Raw genomic sequence first — 22984 nt, 5'->3', positions numbered from 1 at the left:
TTTTCAAGCATAAAAGGGAAAGAATTATTATTGTTACATTTAAAGTTTTTTTAAGAAGTGCTTCTTTTAAAATCTCTACTTATTATGAATTAAAATTATGGCTGTAGCTATAATTTTCTATCTGTCCATGAAAAGCTTTAAAAACACAGTTCTGTGAAAAATGCCTGGGGTCCAAGGTCACTTAAGAGCATTGTGAAACACTTCAAAGTGTATGCAAAATATTGTATATATGCATTTTTTTCTAGGGGAAAGAGCCAGAGTCTTTTAACAGAATCCTAAAAAGGTTTATGAACCTCTTCTCCAAAAGACTAAGAACCACTGATTTGTAGAAAATTTTGCTAAGCGTTTTAATGTTTTCAAAAAAGAAAAATATATATATATATATAATTTAGTTTCATATATAAGAAAATACACTTCAAATGTAATAGGGAAGAATATTAATACATCCCATTAATAATGTAACAACTTGATAATGAGACATCGAAGTGACCCTTTCCCATATTTCTAATAGCTACTCAGGATGTTAACAGTGAAAGGATCACTTAGAAAACTAATTTCCTTTTCATCATGCTTGTTAAGTATTTACTTTAATTCACATCCTGTGTGACCCTATGGGAAAATTTTTAACTAATACTGGGGAAAATCCCATAGGGTTACACAGGATGTGAACTGTGCCTGTAACTAAACTACCTTTGGCTTGAAAAATAAAATTAGATAGGTGAGTTTCACTTTCTGTTTGTCATATATTCCACTTTCTGGTTCCCAATGAGTTCAGATGCAGAGTATAGCTGCGTTCTGAAATAGCAGCTCAGTAAAATCCCCCAATCCTTCCTCTCTTTTCAAGGAGTGATCTCTCATTCCTCAGTGCTGTAGAGCCACATGCTTTCTGCAGAAAATGCAGATCTGTAGAGCTAGCTAATCACAGACAGCCTGGGGGAGCACTCCCGGACCGCTCCTCCATACCTGCGCTCACACACTTCAGCTGTGTTCTCCATTTCCTGTGGAGAACACACATCACACCACTTCCCCTATAGAAAAAAGAAAGCAGCCCAGCTTAATTGCTGATGGAAACACTGTCATAGTTTCCACTGGCCAAGCTTGAAACCATTACTGATCTAACCTTCATTAATTTTTCCACAACAATTTGCAGAAATGTCAGGAAGCAGCTGCACCAAAACTGATTAATTGTCCTTATCACCGCTACTTCACCGGGCTATATAAATATATATTTTTTTCAGTTTAAAAATAAAAAACGTAGGATTTTTCTGTTTTGATTGGTATTAGTAGTGGTGGTATATCTTATTCTGAAAAACTCAGAGCTATTTTTGACAGCTTTCAAAGGCCCAAACATTTTCAAGTCTGGAGGAGGTCCCACGAAGTTTGGGACAGCATCCATGAAGGAAAAGATTGCTTCCTGCCGATTACTCAGTTATATCTGCTTAAACAGACGTTAATGAATTCAAGTCTTATGGCAACACTGCATTTATTAGTCAATCACAGAAGCTGAATTCACTTCCGAAATGTGAATTAGAAAATCAAGTGCCCTTTTCCATTTTTTCATTTTCTTTCCTCCCTCATCATTTTAGTCGGAGCTATACCATCTGTCTCAACCTTTCAAATAATGTATTGTGCACGGCTGGCCAAAACAAGTGGAACAGTGCACCTCGTAACCCCAAGTACACAGCCAGTGAGCATCTATAAGAGTGATACGCAATGAAATCTGGCCATCTGGAGCTAACTGGTTACAGGAAGTTTAGTTTCTCAGCCAGCACTCCGATTTGCAGACTTTTAACTAGTTGGCAAAACATCAACTAGTGTTCAGAAAGAGAAATACTAACAAACATATTTCTTTTCAAAAACAAGAATTCAGATAGAAATTTTCAAAGGTGCACTTGCCAATGTTGCTGACAAGAAAGCTTCAAAAGCCAATCTCAAAGCACTGTCAACGTCCTTGAAATGGAGACAAGTCAATGCACATGTAGCATTTTGTTGCACTACCAAACTTTTGGGGGGACGGATACGTTTTTCCTTCTCTATCTTGCCTTGAATACATACAAGCAAGGGATGACAGCTGAAGAGACTGAATCACCTGATGAAGTAAGTGCCTTTCTGAGGCTCTGGAAGGGGCTCTCAGGACTGCATCAGAATAAGCTAAAGGCGCTCTTCATCCCAGGTATGTAGGTTCCTAATCACACTCCAAACCAAAGAAAAACCGAGTCTGGACAATGGTGGAGTAAGGCGCTTACGGAAGAACTGGACATGTAGCATAGTGGCCCTGATCATGAGCCAGAATACCTCTTTCAAATCCTATCTCTGACAGTTAGTAGACATATAAATCACTTCAGACCAGTCACCTAACCTTTCTGTGCCTTAGTTTTCCCATCTATAAAATGGAGATAAAGATAATATTGTTAGAAATGGGTTTTTTTTTTTTTTTAATTCTACAGTCTTTAGAAATGGCACTAGGAAGTGAAACATAAGTACTGGTTATTGATTCTATATTTTTCTATTGATATTTTAAGGCACGTGTTAGTTTAAAATGAGGAGGAAACAATGTGACAAGAGTTCCTAAGTTAATTTAAGAAAGCCCACTGGGTTGGCTGAAGAACCCTCTCTGCTAGTACTGGGAGACCAGGATTGCCTGTACTACCACTAACACTGGGTTGAGCAATCAGGGTTAAATTTTCTATTCTTTCTGTTGACCCATCCAGGTGTCTTGGGCAAGATGCTTTGTAATGCCCTGGGGTCCCAGGGGCAAGTACTGCTGGAGGTGACCACACCTCTCCACCACCCGCAGCAAGCCTGGAAAGGAAAGGAGAGGAGGGATGGAGAAAGGGCACCACAGGCCAGGGGAGGGATGCTGGCCGGGCCTCCATCAGAAGCACAGGGCTTGCTGAATAAGACAGAGGAGCTCATTCTCCTGGCACTGAGACCGGGCTCAGGTGCCAGGAGGCCACGCAGGGCAGGAAGGACACCCCTTTTAACTCCTGTTCTACCACGTGACCTTAAGTAACTCACTGCACTATCCAAGGCCTTAATGTTCTGCAGGAAAAACTGAGTTTTAATCTAGATTGGAGCTTCTCAACCTTCTTGCTGCCATGAGCCCCTCTGACAGTCTGAGGAAGCCTGTGGATCCTTTTTAACAAAATGTTTTAAACTATGCAAAATGAAATATGTAGGATTATAAAGGAAACCAATTATAATGAGATATAGTTATCTCAAAAAAAAATTTTAAACAAAGTTGCTTACAGAAATATATGTGATTCTTCACTAAAAATTAGAAAAAATATATAGAAGGATAATATCTATCATAAGTTTGAGTAGTACTAATAGTAAAGATATTTGAGATATGAACTATAACAGTAATATGATATGAAAATATCTGTAATTTCTACTGGTGACAAAGTCACAGACAGGGCTAACATCACTGTCATTTGTTGCCTCTATTTATTATGAAGTAGGTGCTGAAATTCAGTTACAGGTTAGTGAAAATATAGTTAAAATTTTTTCTTAACCAAATTCTCAGACCCTCTGAATTCTATCCATTTTTTGTGGTTAAGATCCCTCAACTAAGTGAATAATTAATCCCTTTATAATTCCAATGATAGGATCAACGATTAGTTGTGTCCCTGGCTCCCTCCATAGAGAATATTCACAAAGGAAAATGGAACCATCCTCCTCTTTCCAAATGTGTGGAGAAAACAGACTTACAGGATGGAAGGCCCCTTCCCCATTAGTTTCCAAGGAAGAAGGCAATGAGTTATGCAAGCATGCCCCCGCCCAGCCGAGAGGCATTACAGGTGAAGTGGCAGCAGCACCAATTAACCACAGCTCCTGTTCCAGCCCCACCAGCTCTCACAGGCCCACTGTCCCCTTGAAAAGCCCCAACCAAGTATTTCTAGGCCAGTAAGGGAGAATGGTAAGAGCCCACAGGAACTCTGACAGCCAGTCACAACCCCAGCGGCCATTTCTTCCTTCCTGCGCCAGCTCCCCCGGTGCTCTCCTGAAGGAACCCCTCTACCGCTGCCCCTCAGGAGGATGCGAAGGCTCACCTGCTCCCACTGCCTTGGGGCCCACACATCCAGACAAGAGGGATTCTTGCCTTGGGCATCAGGCTTTCGAAGTTCCACATACCACAAACACAAACGAAAGAAAATTACTGAAAAATACATGGGTGTTGCTGCTACTAGCATCCAGATGTCCTCTAGCCTTGATGGTCCCACTTCCTCACTACAGCTGTTTAGGCCCCAGGGCAATGTTTCTCCATATCTTATGCCCAGTCTCTTTGCTCCAATCAAAAAGGGACTAAGTTCGAATGCCCTGAATATTGGTGACTTGTGACATGGCACAGTGTGGAGGTAGACACCTTTTCAAAAGCAGAGATGTGGACAGCATTCGTGGCTTAGGTAAAAGAAAAGCCAGAGACGTGGGTATTTCTCTCAGGTGGCACCCATGCCACAGAGTCTCGGGTAACAAGGGATAGAGTGCCGGCCATCCCTCTTCCTGCTTCTCTAGTGCTCTCACTAGTGGCTCTAGAACTGGTGAGTCAGTGCTGTATTTGCAACAATCACAAATGGCACATGAGGAACGTTTCGCAATTAAACAATGTTTCTTATTAAATCTGTGAATGTGTAAACTGCATGCTAATTCTTTACATCAGCAACTAAATGAACATTGAACTCTAAACCTGGATCTGGATGGGCTTCGATTAAAATATTCAAGAAGACAATCAAATTTCTAAAAAATATACTCAAAAGCTTCAGTTTGTTTAAATGATTTTGCATTTAAAGTGATTTATACAATCATAAGTTTGCCTTTTAATTTTAACCTGTAATTCTGAATATTTAATTAAAATCATTTTTTGAAAATAGTTTAGTTTTGAAATGTTTACTGAACTCTACTTTACATTGTCAATGACAATATATTGATATTTTTCATACTTCGAGGGCAACTTTATTTTATTTTTGACTCCCTCGGGTCACTGAAAATAAGTTGACATCTTGGTTATGTAGATTCTTCCTTGCAGTTCAGAAACTTAAAAAGTCAAGGGGGAATAAGCAATAGGATCTCTAAAATCAGTCAGTCTGTGTAAATTTTAAACCTGGAAACAATAAAAGTAAGTTCACTTCCGTCAAGTATGACCGACATAAAATTCACTAATAGGACATTACAAATTCTTTATTTAATGAAGTTTTAATTATTGTTCAAAACAATAAATATGGGCCAGAAAATTATTCTCATCGAGAAATCCCTGCAACTGCATTTTCTATAGAAATAAAAAATTTATCACAGATCAAATTTTTTTTAAAAATTATGTGAGCCTCCATTTGAACTCTTGCCTTGGAGGCCCCACAAAGATTGGCAGCAATAACCAAGTGCCAAGTTGTGTGTTCTTAAAGTCCAACCAAGCTTTGCTTCAACCAATTCTCCTTTTAGACTGTCTTGAAAACTGTTCCATCCCTGGCCGGTTGGCTCAGCGGTAGAGCGTCGGCCTGGCGTGCGGGGGACCCGGGTTCAATTCCCGGCCAGGGCACACAGGAGAAGTGCCCATTTGCTTCTCCACGCCCCCCTCTGTCTCTCTCTTCTCCTCCCGCAGCCAAGGCTCCATTGGAGCAAAGATGGCCCGGGCGCTGGGGATGGCTCCTTGGCCTCTGCCCCAGGCGCTAGAGTGGCTCTGGTCACGGCAGAGCATCGCCCCCTGGTGGGCAGAGCGTCGCCCCTGGTGGGCGTGCCGGGTGGATCCCGGTCGGGTGCATGCGGGAGTCTGTCTGACTGTCTCTCCCCATTTCCAGCTTCAGAAAAATACAAAAAAAAAAAAGAAAACTGTTCCATCAAGTTTTTACCTCCACTCTTCTGAGCCTTCGTGAATTGCAGATACCTTGTCACTCTATAACACCACTACTCAGATCCAGTCCAAGGGGATGGGAAGGCAACAGTTATGCCCTTCCTGGTCCATCTTGGACACCTCTGCCCCATCTCAGCCAGATGTAAAACCGGAGCTGAATATCAGTGACTGTAACACATACTAGAAATGACAGAGGAGGAGCTCTGCAGATTGAGACCTGTCATTTCCATACATTTGCAGACAGAACCAACTTTCCTCTTCATTCTGTCTTCTCCTTGCCACCAAGGCTCTTCGGGCTGCCCTGTGCTCCATCACCTCCACACCATGTGTACCTCTACTTCTCCTACCAGACTCATTAAAATTAAGGTCTAGTAGAAGGAAGCATGGCAGTGAAGGCCAAAGACTATGAAATAGGCCTCAAAAAACACCCTTTCACATTTTTGCTAATTATCTAGATCTTAAACTTGAAAGATAAATCTTGTAGCAACTTTTTTTCAACAACTTACATGAGCACTATCAATGTTTTTGAATAGAATTGTCCCTTTATACTTGGAAGTTTAGAGGAATGACATTTCCTAGACATCTGGATTAAGGGACTGACTCCTAGAATAATCCATAGAAATTTTTTTTTAATCTTTTTTTTTTTTTTTTCATTTCTCTAAAGCTGGAAACAGGGAGGCGGTCAGACAGACTCCCGCATGCGCCTGACCGGGATCCACCCGGCACGCCCACCAGGGGGTGATGCTCTGCCCCTCTGTGGCATCACTCTGTTGCGACCAGAGCCACTCCAGCACCTGGGGCAGAGGCCAAGGAGCCATCCCCAGTGCCCGGGCCATCTTTTGCTCCAATGGAGCCTCGGCTGCAGGAGGGGAAGAGAGAGACAGAGAGGAAGAAGAGGGGGAGGGGTGGAGAAGCAGATGGGCGCCTCTCCTGTGTGCCCTGGCCGGGAATCGAACCTGGGACTTCCGCACACCAGGCCAATGCTCTACCACTGAGCCAACAGGCCAGGGCCCAAAATTTTTGTTTAAGGATCTATGAGTCTTGATTTTCATGTTTTAAACAAAGAAAGAATTTTAGAGGTTTTGCAGATATAGACAGAAGTCTATCTATATCCTTAAAATCAAGAGGTTGGTGGTGAGATTGGGGAGGGTTGAGTTGCTTGCCCAAGGTCTATAAGTATTTATGAGATTCAGGGCAAGAACCTCTGTAGTTTCTTGACATTTCAACCAATGACCTTTCTAGTTAGTCAATGTTCCCTCCCACCAAAATTAACTACCCTCACATAATGTTTACATGTTTCCATGTAATATAGAAATTGTTCAAATCAGAAATCACTTATCAAGGTTTTGATAATATTAGAAAATAAAACTTATAAATCACTGAATTATCAGAAACATCCTTCTTATAAGTTATTTCTACATTATTAATGTATACACTGAAACATGTACTTATAAAAAATGCATAAGGAGCATAGTCAATAATATTCTAACAACTATGTATGGTGTCAGATAGGTATGAGATTTATTGAGGTGATCACTCAGTAAGTTATATAATGTCTAATCATGGGGATGTACACCTGAAAATAATGTGATATTGTATGAAAATTATCATTAATAAATAAAAATAATTTATAAGGAAAAGCAAAAGATTATAGAAATTAGAATATTTCCAAATTTCATTTTCAAAGATATTGAAAAGAGGATTGAGTAATAACGTTATTAAAAGTAAAGCCATTTTAAAATGCATTCTTCAGAAAATGTTAACTAATTACATCTTTTCTGAAGAATAATTCACAGTGCCAACCCTATAATTGAATTATTTTAATTTTTCATTCGATTTCCACAATGCATCAAACATGTGCATACACACCTTAAAAATAAGTAATAATAATTAAGTAGTAAATGTTTAAAATATAATAGTAAATGTCTTGAAATAAATGATTCTCTTCATCCTTTGGCTCATCTCTATATTCAAGCCAAACCCTAGGACAGGGGTCCCCAAACTACGGCCCGCGGGCCACATGCGGCTCCCTGAGGCCATTTATCTAGCCCCCGTCGCACTTCCAGAAAGGGCACCTCTTTCATTGGTGGTCAGTGAGAGGAGCATAGTTCCCATTGAAATACTAGTCAGTTTGTTGATTTAAATTTACTTGTTCTTTATTTTAAATATTGTATTTGTTCCCATTTTGTTTTTTTACTTTAAAATAAGATATGTGCAGTGTGCACAGGGATTTGTTCATAGTTTTTTTTATAGTCCGGCCCTCCAACGGTCTGGGGGACAGTGAACTGGCCCCCTGTGTAAAATGTTTGGGGACCCCTGCCCTAGGATCTTGTATCCCTTTTGCTGCACAGGTCAACCATGCTAACTCCTCAAAACACAAACATAAAAGATCTGATTTAGAAACCCTTTTCAGTATCTGAAACTAGCTCTTGACAATAAGACTTCGCATTATGAAGTCTTAGTTTAAAGTGCCCATTAGATACATGTTCAAATAGCTTAAGAACGAAAGCTTCTGAATAGCTCATTTACTGAAACGAGTAGAAAAGTTATCGATAACTAACTAAAGCATTTCAGCTCTTGTTCCTGCTTGTACAACATGTAAAAGTAAAGGCACACACAGTATAGTTCTAGATATTTTGAAAAGAGTGTATCCCTTAGACCAATAATGATCAAAGAAAATTTTATAGTTAATTAATAATTTATTAAAATGATGCTGTTATATATGTCCTGACTCAATCGCAATTTTCCATCCACTTTTAATAACCTAAGCTTCCATATGTTGTTAAGTCCCCCTCCATTAATACTATATTGCCCAGCTAAGAACATTTATTTTGCTTTTGTCAGAATGAAAAATACAAGTCATTGTTCAACATTCTTCCTTCTCCATCCTGAATAAATGACACAGTGAATGAAAGATTGATCTAGATACACACATCAGACCAGTTCTTATCTTCTCCTCCAGAGCCACATACAAGGTGTGAGAAGGCATCTATGCTTTCAAAAACAATATAGGCACAAATATATTAGAAAATAATGCCAGAGTGAAATTAACTTTTATCCTCTCTAAAATTAAAAATGATTTGTCAAATAAACACTTCTAAATTTGGGTTAGGGGATTCTTAAAATGTGCATTATAAACTTCCAAATTAATATAGAGTTTTATTTAAATACTTCAGAACTCTATAACATATGAACTCTTTATTTCAACTCCAAAACTTCAAAAGTTATGTTTTATATAATAAAAATTATTGCCTTTATGCATATGTTATACATATATGTTTTTATCTGCTTTGGAAACAAAAGAACTCAAAATTAAGAGTTTTATGGCAAAGGCCCCATAAGTGTAGCAGTTCAACTTGAATTTTTGACTATTTAAAATAAAGGTAAACATTGTGGCAAGTTACACCTGTCCCTGATATTCATGAATATGAATATGGGCTCCAAAGTAAATAGGTAGAAAAAAATGAAGCCCTTGTTTTCTCATAAGTATAACCAAGCTGAAATTAAGGGAGGATAAGTTTGCTTGACCAATGGTGGCACAGTGGGTACAGCTTACACTTGGACCATGGAGGTCCCATATTTGAAAACCCTGAGATTGCTGGTTTGAGCACAGGACCATACAGCTTGAGTGTGGGGTCCCAGCTATAGCATAGGATCATGGACATGACCCCATGGTCACTGGTTGAGCCCAAAGGTCGTTGGCTTAAAGCTCAAGGTCGCTGGCTTGAGCAAGGGGTCACTGGTTCAACTGGAGCCCCTTGGTCAAGGCACATATAAGAAAACAATCAATGAACAATTAAAGTGCGGCAACTACGAATTGATGCTTCTTATCTCTCTCCCTTCCTCTCTCTCTCTCTCTCTCACTTGCTCTCTCGCTCTTTAAAAAAAATAAAATAAAATAGGATAAATTATGTAAGAACAAACCTACCAGCCATAGTTCCCAGTTGAGATAAAAATAGAAAATTATTAAGATGAAGCAAGGAGAGAAATTTAAAGAGTAGAAAGCGAAAGTATTACCTGGCAGAATGACAGGTTGCCACACTCTCAGATTTACTCTGCCCTATCTCAGTCTCAGTGGCCCTTCCCACTCGTGAGCTGATTGCTGGTGGAAAAGATCTTGACAGTGCTTTGAAAGGTAGAAGACATCTCTGCATTTGGGGATTTCCCTGAAAATATTTAGAATATTAACCTGTACACACAAATAAACATACTAACCCTATTCCTCCCAAAGTTTCTGTTAAGACAGAAAAAGAGCAGCTTGCCCTGCCAATTTAATTCTTTATTATTATTTTCTTTATACTTATTTCTAATTTTTATTCAGTGAGAGGAGGGGAGGCAGAGAGAGACAGACTCCGCGTATCCCCCCTGACCGTGATCCACCCAGCAAACCCCCTACCCGGCAATGCTCTGCCCATCTGGGGCATTGCTTTCTGGCTCAGGAGCTATTTTTAGTGCTTGAGTCAGAGGCCATGGAGCCATCCTCAGCGCCCAGGGTCAACTCGCTCCAACTGAACCATGACTGTAGGAGGGGAAGAGAGAGAAAGGTAAGGAGAGAAGGAGGGGTGGAGAAGCAGATGGTCTCTTCTGTGTGCCCTGACCAGGAATAGAATCTAGGACATCCACAACCAGGCCAACGTTCTACCACTGCACCAACCGGCCAGGACTCAATTCAATTCTTAAAGAAAAGAAATACTAAGTCTGTAGTAGGTAAAATCTGATTTAAATGTGTGGCAATTCCTTTAGAAGCTCCAAGGAATTCCATTACCATTAATCGAATAACTGGATTCTTGCATTCTAGCAGGTTGAGCAGATTTTATCATTAACAATGGTAGGGAATTGCTTTAAAAGGTAAAAACAGTAGTGTATAATACCTATAAGACAAGGCAAACTTACTTATATTGGCCAGTTTCCTATAAGAAAAATGTATTTTATTTAAAATGTGGCATGTCTTTTCTCTACTCGCTACATTTCCCAGCCCCCAGCCTGGTACACTATAGGAAATTTGCAAATATTTATTGATTGTATTGATTGAGTGATCAAGCGAATGAAAAATGAAGGAAGGAAGCAAGGGAGGAGGAAGGAATACCCACACACTCACACACACCATGCTCATGTTCTGTCACGCATCTGTGGGGCTGAGGAGCAATTGCCTCTCCCTCCATTCCACTACTCTCTTGACTCTCCTTTTATTCCTTTTAAATTACAGGGTGGCCTGTTGTAATTTTAAAATACTCTTTGCAATAAAATGAATGCCTCTGTGGAAGTTATTTAATTTGTTCAGTTTGCTATAATAATTGATTTTTTAAAAACACAACAAACATCAATGAAACATAACTATGATATAAATCTCATCCCTTTACATTCCAGAGGAATATGCTTTTTATCTTGGCAAAGCAATTTAAAATTTTTTCTCTAAGTTCTATTATTCCTAAATGTTAATTTATTAATCATAGCCCTACCTGTTAGGTTACTGCATCTCTGCCCTGTTTCACAGGGCGAATGTATCACCGTGTACCTATATATGACAGCATGTCTGTTTATTGACACATAAATATCCTTGAGGACAGGAAAAGAACTGAGATGTGTGTGTGTGAGTGTGTTATCTGTGTGTCTATGTGTACACGCACTTCCCTGGATTGTTCTCCATGGAAATCTCCCTCCACGTGGGAAAAACGCCAAGGAGAGCCCGAGGACTTCCCTGACTCTGAGCCAAGGGCGTGGTCAGTGTGGCACCCTCATCAGTTGAGTCTTTAAAGGAGTAGAAGGAGGAGAGAGGAAGCAGACAGGAAGAGGAAAGCTGGTAATAAGTGTTGAAATCTTTTACTTGTGAGAAAATAATCTAGGAACCTAAAGAATGGGAAACATTTTAAAGTTTGCAAAGAGTTCTCAGGATGAACAAACACATTCTCAAATAATACCTCTAAGTGCAGCCACAGCACAAAGATCCACTGAGGTTTATGTAGACTTGACCCATCAAGGAGAAATCATTGAGGAAAGCTCAGCCTTATCTCTCACTGGTATAGTTTAATCATATCTTCAAGATAAGTAATAACCTTTAGAATGTTGCTTCCCCTAACCTACTGAGACCTCTTCAAAAGCCATCTCACATCCTTACCTTGTGAAATACAGTGACCCTCTCTTAGATCGTAACATGGGTGAAGACTTTGCAGCACGGAACGCTATTGAAGACACCTTCCTTACATATGGAGCCCTCAGCTCAGGATCTGACACACAGTGGACATTCAATAAAAGTTCTGCTCTCCATAAAGTTCCTCTCCTCTCAGCATTGATGCTTGCCTCTCTTGGTGTCCCAGCGACATTTCTGACAGCTAAATTACTTTGGAGGTTTCTATCTGATCTTTAAAGCTGAAGTGTCATCTCATCTGTATGCTACCCCACTTTTTCAGAGTCAGAATTAAGCCCCCACCACCACCATGTGCTCATAATCCTTTGTTTCTAGCCCTGTTCCTGCACTGATCACAATGTGCTTTGGATATTAGTTGATTTCATATTTTATATCCCCAACTAAATTTTTGGCTGTTTGGGAACAAGATCATCCTTGTTTTTCTCAGTAAAGAGCTCTAGCACCAGACACAATGTGGTACATGGCTGGTTTTCCATAAATGTTGATTGGATTCAAAAGTTTACTAGAATTGTTGAATAGAATTTTAAACTCCTTCCTGTTTCCCACCCCTCATGTCGCCAATCACATGCCACAACCTGTAGACAACTTAATGACACTGTCTCTCCCATCTGACCCCTCCTTTGTAATCCCATACAACCAACCTAGTTCAGAACCTTCTTACCTTCATGGAGACAATCCCAATAGCTTCCTTACTTGTCTACCTCCAAGTTTTTCATTTCTTATCAGTGAGGTGGGGTGAAATAGTTTTCAAAAATATGATCCAATCATGTTACTCCTCAGCTCAAAAGTGGATAAAAGTTCTCACATGTGTAAGAAGCTGATGTGTTAATTACACATTCAAGGTCCTTTGTACCCTGCACGTCTCTTGGTATTTTTTCCCTCTCCTGTCATGTCTCTTCTTCACCTACCAATGCTGGGTTCCAAACACACGCTGTCACTTTTTGTTCTATGATGACACCCATTTTATCCACCCCATCTCTTTGTCTAAGAAGTGGTTGTAATTCCTCCACCTGCCAAAACCTTGTCCATCTTTAAAGACTTCTACAGGAAACACTTTCTTATTCCTAAGTCCTTCCCCCCACAGAACTACAAGAAAGTGCGTACGATTCCTTTCTCCTCTGAATTTTTAACATATTTTATTTATACATTTCTGAGTGTGTTGCTTAGGCTTCTTACATCCGAGTTCGGTGTATACTAGTTTTCTCTCTCTTTAGGTTTATAAGCAACTTGGAAGCTAAAATGCAGACTTACTCATCATTCTATTCCTCCAACCACCAGAACACTACATTTCATATGGCAGAAGTGCCATAAATATTCATTGAATTTAACCGAACTAAAGCTTTTACAAATAGCCAAGAAAGCTCAGGTTCCATGTAAGAAGGATGACGGCTCTAGCCAACTTAGTGTTGGCATCTGCGAAGATTGGTGTTCTCAAAATTTCCACTTAAGGCTGATGACAGAATCAAACTCTGCTACAGTCAATGAATAATTTATTTATGCACAAAACATTCTGTTAATGGAAATCTTTTTATGGCTCAAGAACTGAAATATATTTACTGCCTTATAGTTATTAAATGCTTGCTTTAATCATTAATACACAAGGTAATGACAAATGATAATTACAGGACCATTATATGCCCTTAAGTGATTTAATCAAGAGTATCTCTTCTAAAATTCAAAAACTCCTCAGTGGATGGGAAACAAGGAACAGATTACACTGGGACCAGCCAACTCACTGCTACCACCAAATTTAAGAGCCTGAGGATTCTGTTGTTAGAAATACTACCAATTGAGTAATCAACGTTAGACTTACACACTTTTTTTATTTTAGTGCTCAAGTGAAAATTATCCTGCTTCCCTGAACTGGGCTGTTAAAATGGAAAACATTAAAGCAAAGGAGAAATCATATGTGTGCACATTCCGTAGGTTTTCCAGTCTGTCAATAAATGTTCCTATGCCGTGCTATTTCAGCAAGTCGTGCGATAACGATGATCATGCCCCTCTAAAGAACAAGAGAGCTATTTTGCCTGTATGTTTTTATTTTAGGAGGCTGAAAGGCACACTTCTGGCTGCTGTGAGTACTCTGACAGGTACACATGTTTCTGAGGAGGTGACTTGTTGGAGAATTTTGGCAGGGGTAAAGTTGAGAAAACCTAAAACCATCCTAAGCTCTCGGGAAGTATATAAGGAGTTGGAAGAACAGTAAGAAGAGGAAGAAGATTCACGCCTTCCAGTGAACTGCTGTTTCCAATGACAAACCCTCCTGAAAAATGAAAGGTCAAGTATATTCTTTTTATCTACTTTTATCTCAAACTCAACTGGAATATAATCACATTCATCATCCTACTACTGAAAACAGCTTCTCCCTTTATTTCCCATTCTCTATAAAATAATATTCACACTCCCAGGCTCAAAGCCTAGTGTCATCATTGAGAGTTTCCCCAGAAGGGCGCACATGTACATGCATGTACACGCACACACACTTCCCTGCTCTAACCAATCAGGCGGTCTTACATGGGCTTCCTGCACACTCTCCCTTCTATTGTCTGTGTCTTGTTGATCTTTATTGCCACCCCTCCAAATCAGGTTCTCAGCGCCCCCCCATCTCCCACAGCCCCAATTCAAGGAGAACAGAAGGTTCTTTGGATTTAACTGACAAACTTCCAAAGGACAAATCTAGGCACTGTACCCTTGGGTATACAGAATCCAGGCACAGTTATCAGAGGCAGTAACCTGCAGAAATATCAGCAGGGCCTTAAGGAAAACAATTTGAGCTGAAAGTAGCCACAAGGGCTCCATGATGCAAAACCTGAGATGTGAGGAATTAAGGAAGAGATTGGAGGAAGTTAAGTCAAAAGGAACTCCCTCAACCTGGGATCCAGCTGTTCACTGCCGCTGCCTAAGCAGGGCTCCCATCCCTGGTGTAAGTGTGGGAGGAAAGGTGAGGGGGACGGCTCCTATGTGAACTAATGGAAATGCCTCCTAAATGGCTTCTGTGTCTTCGGGAGCACACGCACCCACTCACCCCGCCCTCCCCTCCGCCCACAGCACCCTGCACAACCCAGCAGGACCCACATTCCTGAAGTGCAGTTCTGATTACATCATTCTGCTGCTTCAAAGCTGTCAAGGGCTTCCCACCACTACAGGCCAAAGTCAATGCACAGCCTCAGTCCCCACGGCAAAGCCAGCTGGGCTCACAGTCACACACCAGCCCCACTGGGTCTCCCAGGAAGCCGATATAGTCAGAGGCCACACTTTCCTTTTTCTCATTAAATCTTTTCAGAGATCAATTGTTTTTGTTCCCTTGGTCAAGATAGAACAATAAAACATTCTTGTTAAGTAGAATGTCGGGATTTTTGTCTATTTTGTTTTGTTTGGGGGGGGGGATTGTTATTTTGCTTTAAGAAGAATTCTTTTTTTTTTTTTTTTTTTTTTTGCATTCTAGAGAATATTAAAAAAGGCACATAAATTTGTCCTTATGGCTCCACTCTGGATATTTAATGAGTATCAGACTTGCTGACTCATCGCACTAACATGATTAAAATTAAGTCTGTGCCCAGGTATCAATTTGCAGTCCCCAAGTAAATTATAAAAGAAAATGCTCAACCAAGTACTTTTATTAAATTTAACAAGTATTCATTGAATAGCTACTATTTTTTTTCAGTCACCATTTTCCAGGTTGAAGAAGACATCAACAAAATGTAGACATAGTCTTTGTCTTCAAGCAGCCTACCGAGCAGCACGAGAGAGACATCTCACAAAAGTCACTTTACCACAAAGCACAAGCTCAAATAGGCGCACAAGAATTGACATTGAAGAAATGGATGTGTGAAAATAATTCAGAGGGGAAAGAAATAAAAAGTAAAGACTTACTTCTAAGTGGGTGATTTTGTCTAACATCCCATTCAGTAATTTATGACGAAATCTATCATTGCCAACAGGGTCAGAATTTCCAATGCCATTCTTGATCAATAGAGATGTTGCTTAGAGTTTGAGATTCCCAGAGCAGGGAGAGTGATCGGGTAAACTGAATAGTTAATATCATAGAGGAAGGTAAAGATGTAATGTCTCCAAAATTCCCTAACATTATGAGCTGCGATTCTTCCCCAAAACTCCAGTATGGCCTCTATTTCCTTATATGATTCATACTAAGCAGAGTATAGTGACCACATCAACAAATTCTGATATTTGAACACTGCCAGGCAACTCTACCAGTGATCTGACAGTGAACAGCATGCTGTCTGAAGTTAGGAAAACAGAATTCTGGTTCTATGATTCACTAATACTGTGACTTCGAGTACACCATTAAATTGTTATCCCACGAGCCTCTGTTTCTTCATACCCAAAACAAAATGTGAATAACATCTACATACTAGCTATCGCCTTTACGGAGATAATGTCACATGGAAGCCGTTTGTAAACTGTAAAGCATTACCCAAATGGCAATTCAGATCATCATAGAAACGAGTCATATGGTTACTAAATTCCACTGTGTAGGTTTTGTGTGGTGAGAAAAAGATGAGAGGTTCCCCCACACAGCCATCCTACACTGCAGGCTACCGTAAGGAGACAGGAAGACGGATAGGCAGAGGGAAATACTGTACCGTGAAGTGATATAAAAGCAACCCACAGTCAGTTTCTCGGATGGCTATAGAATGCTCATAGAACAAAATGTGCTTTGCTTATACGCCTGGTTTCATCAATGCCTGCTGACTGCATGATGAATCCACAAATGGGTGAAGTATTGAATGTATGAATGAATCAAAGTATAGACAAGAGACATGCTTGAAAATCAAAGCAGGGAGAGTCTAGTTTTATAGAAGAGGGTAAGAAAAAAACTTTGGACAAATGAAACTGTGTCACTAAGAGTAAGGGGCTCCACCCCCTCAGGCTGTAATGGGGACATATGCAACTGTCCTTATACATAGACCGTAAGGTAAGTCTGTAGGTTTCACATGGGTTTAGTAATAATCAGAAATATTGAAACACTCTTAAGTTACATTAAGTTACCCAAACAGAAGAACTGTATGCATCTAAAGTTATAAAAATGACCTTATATAAAAGGAAATATTTTTGAAGGCTACAACACTTTGAAGCTTACAAGGTTTATTCTAAATTATATATAAGAGCAGGAAGTTATATCAAACTATAGAGGCCAGATAGCAGATCTTATTTGCAACCTTGTCATATCCTTATAAGACCTGCTAAATTGTGTCCAGGTAGGAAGGATTAAAGTTTTCCTCATTATTATTGTCTAGATTATTGTAAGTAATGACCAAAAAAAAATTGCATTAAGGCATAGCAGAAGAGAAAGGAGCAGACAGACAGATGAACAATAAGTCTGGGAAGTCACAAAATGCAGTAATTTCCACAGAAAAACATATTTCAGATACCCTAATTTAAAGTACAATTTCAATAACTTCTGACTCCAAAAATTACTGTCATAACTATATAATTCTCAGCAAAGTAATTACTGCTCTGAAACCCAATCTCCTCTAATGCATATGGGTTTTTAATTCTTACTTTTAAACTTTTAAGCAGCTACTGCACAGAACCTGATTCCGCAGAACATGCCAAAAATGAACACAAATGGTTTTCACCTTGCTTCTCACCTTTCCTCAGCTTAAAGAAGAAATACTACTTACATAATTCTTAAATAGTTTCCTCCAATGCAATGAGAGCATATAAATCTGTGCATGTGGTTAAAACTTCACACACATAATGAAAAAAGCTTACGAATTTTACACGCTATGTTTCCTTACCAAAATAAGTATTTGGCTTAATTGAGAAAATGCACTCATCCTTATGGGTTATGTCCATAATGATAGGCTAAAGAATTAATCACCTGACTAATAAAATATAACGATTGGGATGTTAAAACAGTATTTGTGATCAGTACCACTGTTAATCACTAGCATCATAATCACTACTACTTACTGAGCCAGAAGTTTAATCTTCACATAATCTTATGAATTAAGAAAAATCCCTACTTCATTCAAAGACTGTAACCCCAAAGAGCTGTCCTAACCAAGGGCTTCCAGAACTCACAATGCAATAATAAACAAAGAGAAGGCTAACTGCCCTGAATGTCCAGGCTATATCCAGCCTTAGGAGGCACAAACAGAACCGTCTCCTGAACATAACTGAAATTCGGTCCTGCCAACCAAAATTTAACTGTAACACCATAGGGTACTTTGGAGTAAGTGTAAAAGTCAACCTGGTGAGTAGAGAGAAAATTAAATGTGGCAGAAAAAGACATTTATGTTAGCGTTTCAGAGTATTAATTTTCACCCCCGAACGTCTATTATAACTATTGAAGAAATTAAGGCTCTGCTTTTGAAACTCTTTTGAACATTTCTCTACCTGACGGGTTTTTCATCAACTGCCTCATATCCCTTTAATTATCAAAAAATGTTCCCGAATAGCATCATGTGCCCATAACAATGAAAACTATTGCTCACATATGAATCTTAGGTCATGAACTTTACAGGTAAAATGGCAAGATGCCCAGGGATGCCACACTTGATATTTCTACACTCACGGAATGCTCAAAGGCGACATTAACAAACCAATTTCCAGGACAATAGCTTCGAGGGAGATTTTTTGCAGAAAAAGCAAAGGCAGTTTGTGGGCATTGTATAAACAATGCTATTCTCTTCCTAAAAATCCATCTGACCTCATCGTATCTTCATATATCTAAAGGTAAAGTAGATACCAATGGTTTGGTTTCAAAGTCACCTTTCCCACATGATTAGGCACTTCCTTATTCATTATATTTCATCAGGTGTTTACATAGCTCAGGGAAATTGAGTAACGGAGCGGCACAATTTAGAAATATGAATAGAATTTAGTATTTGTGAAGCTCAAATCTTGTAACTTTAGGCTGGAAATACAAAAATTTTTCTAACTTTTCTGTTACTTTGTAAAGAGTTAATTAAAACATGAGTTTTCCTGGACTTAAAAAGAATTACCAACCCTTAAAATCAGTATCATTTAGACTTCTGATGCCAAAAATGTGTTTGACAGAGCAGGTTTTACTCTACTGACATTTTAACAGTAGCCAAAGTCCTGTTCCCACTCAATTCTGCCTTGGCAGCACCGATAATTTGCTAAAAGCCTGAAACTCCTCCTGATTTAGAGTTTTCTACCTCAAGAGCTTTCTGCAAAAACAGTGCAACAAGGAAGTTGAATTGATTAAATCCTTAAGATTTCTAATCACAGAAATCAAGATTTCTGTAAAATAATAATGGTTGAAAATAAAAAGAGTTGCTGATTTATTCATCTCGCCTTAGATTTTACTCATAAAATACAGTACAATTACACAAATATCTCACTAAAAGTAAAATCCAATATTCTCACATCACCTCAACATTAAAAGTAAATAACCATTCCAATAGTAAATAAAAAGATCTAGTTCCAAACTATACATAAGATTTTCTAATCTTCTCATCCTTCAAGTCAGAGTATTTCAAGAAATATGGGAAAACTTACAAACATGTTCATTTAGATAGAATCTCAGAAACCTTTTGCAGGTTTTAAGGGCCTCAAATCATTACCGTCAAAATTTTACATACAACGTAATATTTTGTTTGAGATATGTTCTCAATAATTTTAAAATCAAACCACAAAGAAAGCACTTGACTTGACTTACCCAGCTACTGAATGTTAAAGAAGTGGTATGAGTGTTCCAACCAAATCAATTCACTTAATTTTTCAAGTAGATCTGATTACTATCGTCTTTTAAAAAACTCAAGGACTCCACCTAATGAGGAAAGAAAAAAATGACAAAGGATAGTGTTTAAGTCAGAGCAGCATTATATGACCTAAACTTTAATAACACATTAATAACACGGGAATCAAATAAAGAAAATTGTTGTAACTTCTCCTAAATTACCATGTGACTTAAAACTGTAAAACAACAAAAGCATCTGCCAACTAAATTAAACTTTCCACTTTGGGGTAAAATGAATGTTCAAGCTTAGAGAAAACAATAAAATAACACAACAGAGTGTGAGAGTACAGGAGATTATTTTCAGTATGGATTGGCACATGGAAATGATGACTATATAATGTCTAGTAGAATATATAAAATTAGACTTGAGGGAAAGATGCAACCAACTGCTTTGGAATTTGACTCATTGAATCTTATTAATTTATTAATGCAATGAAAATACTATATGCAGGTTGCAGGTCCTTCAAGCTATTAAGGTATATAAACTAATACCCTGATAGATCATTTGGAGAGAACTCACTAATATGAATTTACAAATCATTCTTAAAATGTTACGCCTTGTCTATCATGAAAGCAGTTTTTTAAAGACCCATAAGCAGCTGAATTATGGTTTATAAATAATAGAAGTTAATATTCATTTTACTTGTGGATGCACTTTTTCTGAAGCCCTATTATTACATCATTTTCTCAACTCCATAAGAAAGTCTGAGATAAAGCAAGCTACATCTTAACTGGCGAGAGCCTAAAATAAATGGGATGCTGAAGTGTTGACCAGAAGAATAAGACAGAAAATTGGACAGCTTCCGGTTACTTTAGAATCAGGTTCCCCCAGAATAGTATGTTTTAAAGTCCCAGAACATCAAATAAAACTATAAATATATTCAAGTTCAAAAACGTACTCAAACACCATAAATACATGCTTTTTTTTTTTTACTATACAATTTGGAATTAGCCACACACTGTGACTCCCTCATTTCCCACTATACATGCAGGAAAACTTAATTAATAGTTTCTCAAGTATTTTTTAATAATGTTTGAAATAAATTTGTTATCCATTATTGGAAAAAGAAAGCCTCTTCAATAAATGGTGCTGGGAAAATTGGAAAGCCGTATATAAAAATGTGAAATTTGACTACAGTTTGTCCCCCTGCACAAAAATTAATTCAAAATGGATCAAAGCCCTAATTATAAGATCTGAAACAATAAATTACATAAAAGAAAACATAGGTACTAATCTCATGGACATTGGCTGTATAGAACAATTTATGAACTTGACCCTAAAGGCAAGGGAAGTAAAGGCAAAATAAATGAATGGGATTATATCAAACTAAAATCTTCTGCACAGCAAAAGAAACTGACAACAAAACAAAAACACAGCCAACGAAATGGGAGATGATATTTATAAACAGCAGCTCTAATAAGGGGTTAGTATCCAAAATATATAAAGAACTCACAAAGCTCAGCAACAAATAAGCTAACAATCCAATTAAAAAATGGAGAGAGGACCCGAACAGACACTTCTCCCAAGAAGACACACAAATGGCCAACAGATATATGAAAAAAAGTTCATTTTCACTAGTTATTTGAGAAACGCAAATTAAAACTACAATGAGATATCATGTCACACCTGTTAGATTGGCTATTATCAACAAGTCAGGTAATAACAAGTGTTGGAGAGGCTGTGGAGAAAAGAGACCCTCATTCACTGCCGGTGGGAATGTAAATTAGTACAGCCATTATGGGAGAAAGTATGGTAGTTCCTCAAAAAATTAAGAATAGAATTACTATATGACCCAGCAATCCCTCTACTTGGTATGTATCTTTAAAACTCAAAAACATTTATACGTAAAGACACATGCAGCCCCATATTCATCACAGCATTATTCACAATGGCCAAGACATGGAAACAATCAAAGTGTCCTTTGATAGAGGACTGGGTAAAGAAGATGTGGGACATAAATACAATTGACTACTACTCAGCCATAAGAAATGATGACATATTGCCATTTACAACAACATGGATGGACCCTGAGAGTGAAATAAGTAAATCAGAAAAAGCTAAGAACTATATAATTTCACACTTAGGTGGGATATAAAACTAAGACTTATGAACATAGATGAAAGTGAAGTGGTTACCAGGGGAAGGGGGATGTAGGGGAGAAGGGACAAGAGAAGGGAGTAAAGAGGGACAAATATACAGTGATGAAAATGATTTGACTTTGAGTGATGGGTACATAACATAATCAATACTTCAAATGCCATGTAGATGTTCACCTGAAACCTATGTACTATCATTGATCAATGTCATCCCTTTAAATGTAATTTTTTTAAACAAAATTAAAAAGACAAAAATCAAAAATGTTTCTAACAATGAAAACAAGTAGCAATAACTTACACATTGTAAATAGAAACCCAGAACAGTCATGGGTAATAAAGTTCCACTTTCAAGATAACCTATGTCTGATTTCTGTCTTACTGTTATTCAAGAAACAGTTATCTAGGAACCATATTTGGATATGGTCTCAAAATATTTATTCATTCACAGAGACAGATAGTTCTAATTATTATTCTAGGGTTCTTGCTATAAAGATAACAAGACAAATGGTTTGGTTATTTTAAAGTCCACTGTATCAAAAAAATATAGGCACCTAAACAGTTAACTGCAAAATGATACCAAATGGTACACTTATTTTTCATATTTGAACATCTAGAGCTACAAAAATAATTTCTTTTTCCAGGCCTCTCAAGAAAGAATTAGAAAGCCTCTTTCAAATAATATTTGATAACTATATTCAGAGTACCATTTCTGAATTCTTGCCACGACAGTTTTGTGTTAGTGCACTATTTAACAACTTATCTTTATGTAAGTCACTTTCCAGGATAAAGTAATGGTGCTTCTTCTCATGGTGCAGACTGAACTTCAAGACTCTTAAGAATCCTTTGTCACCAACGTGAACCCTTATGCATTGTTGGGGAGATTGTAAATTTGGTATACCCACCTTGTAAAACTCTATGGAGGTTCCTCAAAAAATTAAAAATAGAACAACTATGACCCAGCAATCCCACTTCTGGGTAAAAAATCTATATATAAAACATTAATTTGCAAAGATCTATGCATCCCAATGTTCACTGCAGCATGATTTACAATATGTGATCTAAACTAGGTGTCCACTGATAGATGAACGGACAAAGACAATGGGATATACACACAATGGAAACTTATTCAGCCATAAAAGGAATGATACTCTGTCATCTTTGACAA

At 38.3% G+C, this 22984-nt stretch overlaps 1 protein-coding gene across 9 annotated transcripts in view; it reads right to left on the bottom strand.

Moving 5' to 3' along the window:
- HIVEP2 (HIVEP zinc finger 2) overlaps positions 1 to 22984 on the bottom strand; it is a 188734-nt gene that overhangs the window by 59927 nt on the left and 105823 nt on the right. For all 9 annotated transcript variants that reach the window (XM_066373100.1, XM_066373098.1, XM_066373095.1 and 6 more), the window contains one exon: positions 19642 to 19752. The gene's annotated coding sequence lies outside the window, so the exon portion shown is untranslated. The remainder of the gene's footprint in view (positions 1 to 19641; positions 19753 to 22984) is intronic.

The sequence above is a fragment of the Saccopteryx leptura genome, chromosome 3 (genome assembly GCF_036850995.1).
Source record: "Saccopteryx leptura isolate mSacLep1 chromosome 3, mSacLep1_pri_phased_curated, whole genome shotgun sequence".
Classification (NCBI taxonomy): domain Eukaryota; kingdom Metazoa; phylum Chordata; class Mammalia; order Chiroptera; family Emballonuridae; genus Saccopteryx; species Saccopteryx leptura.
The sequence above is the reverse complement of the archived record's forward strand: the minus strand, read 5'-3'. Positions and strand labels throughout refer to the sequence as shown.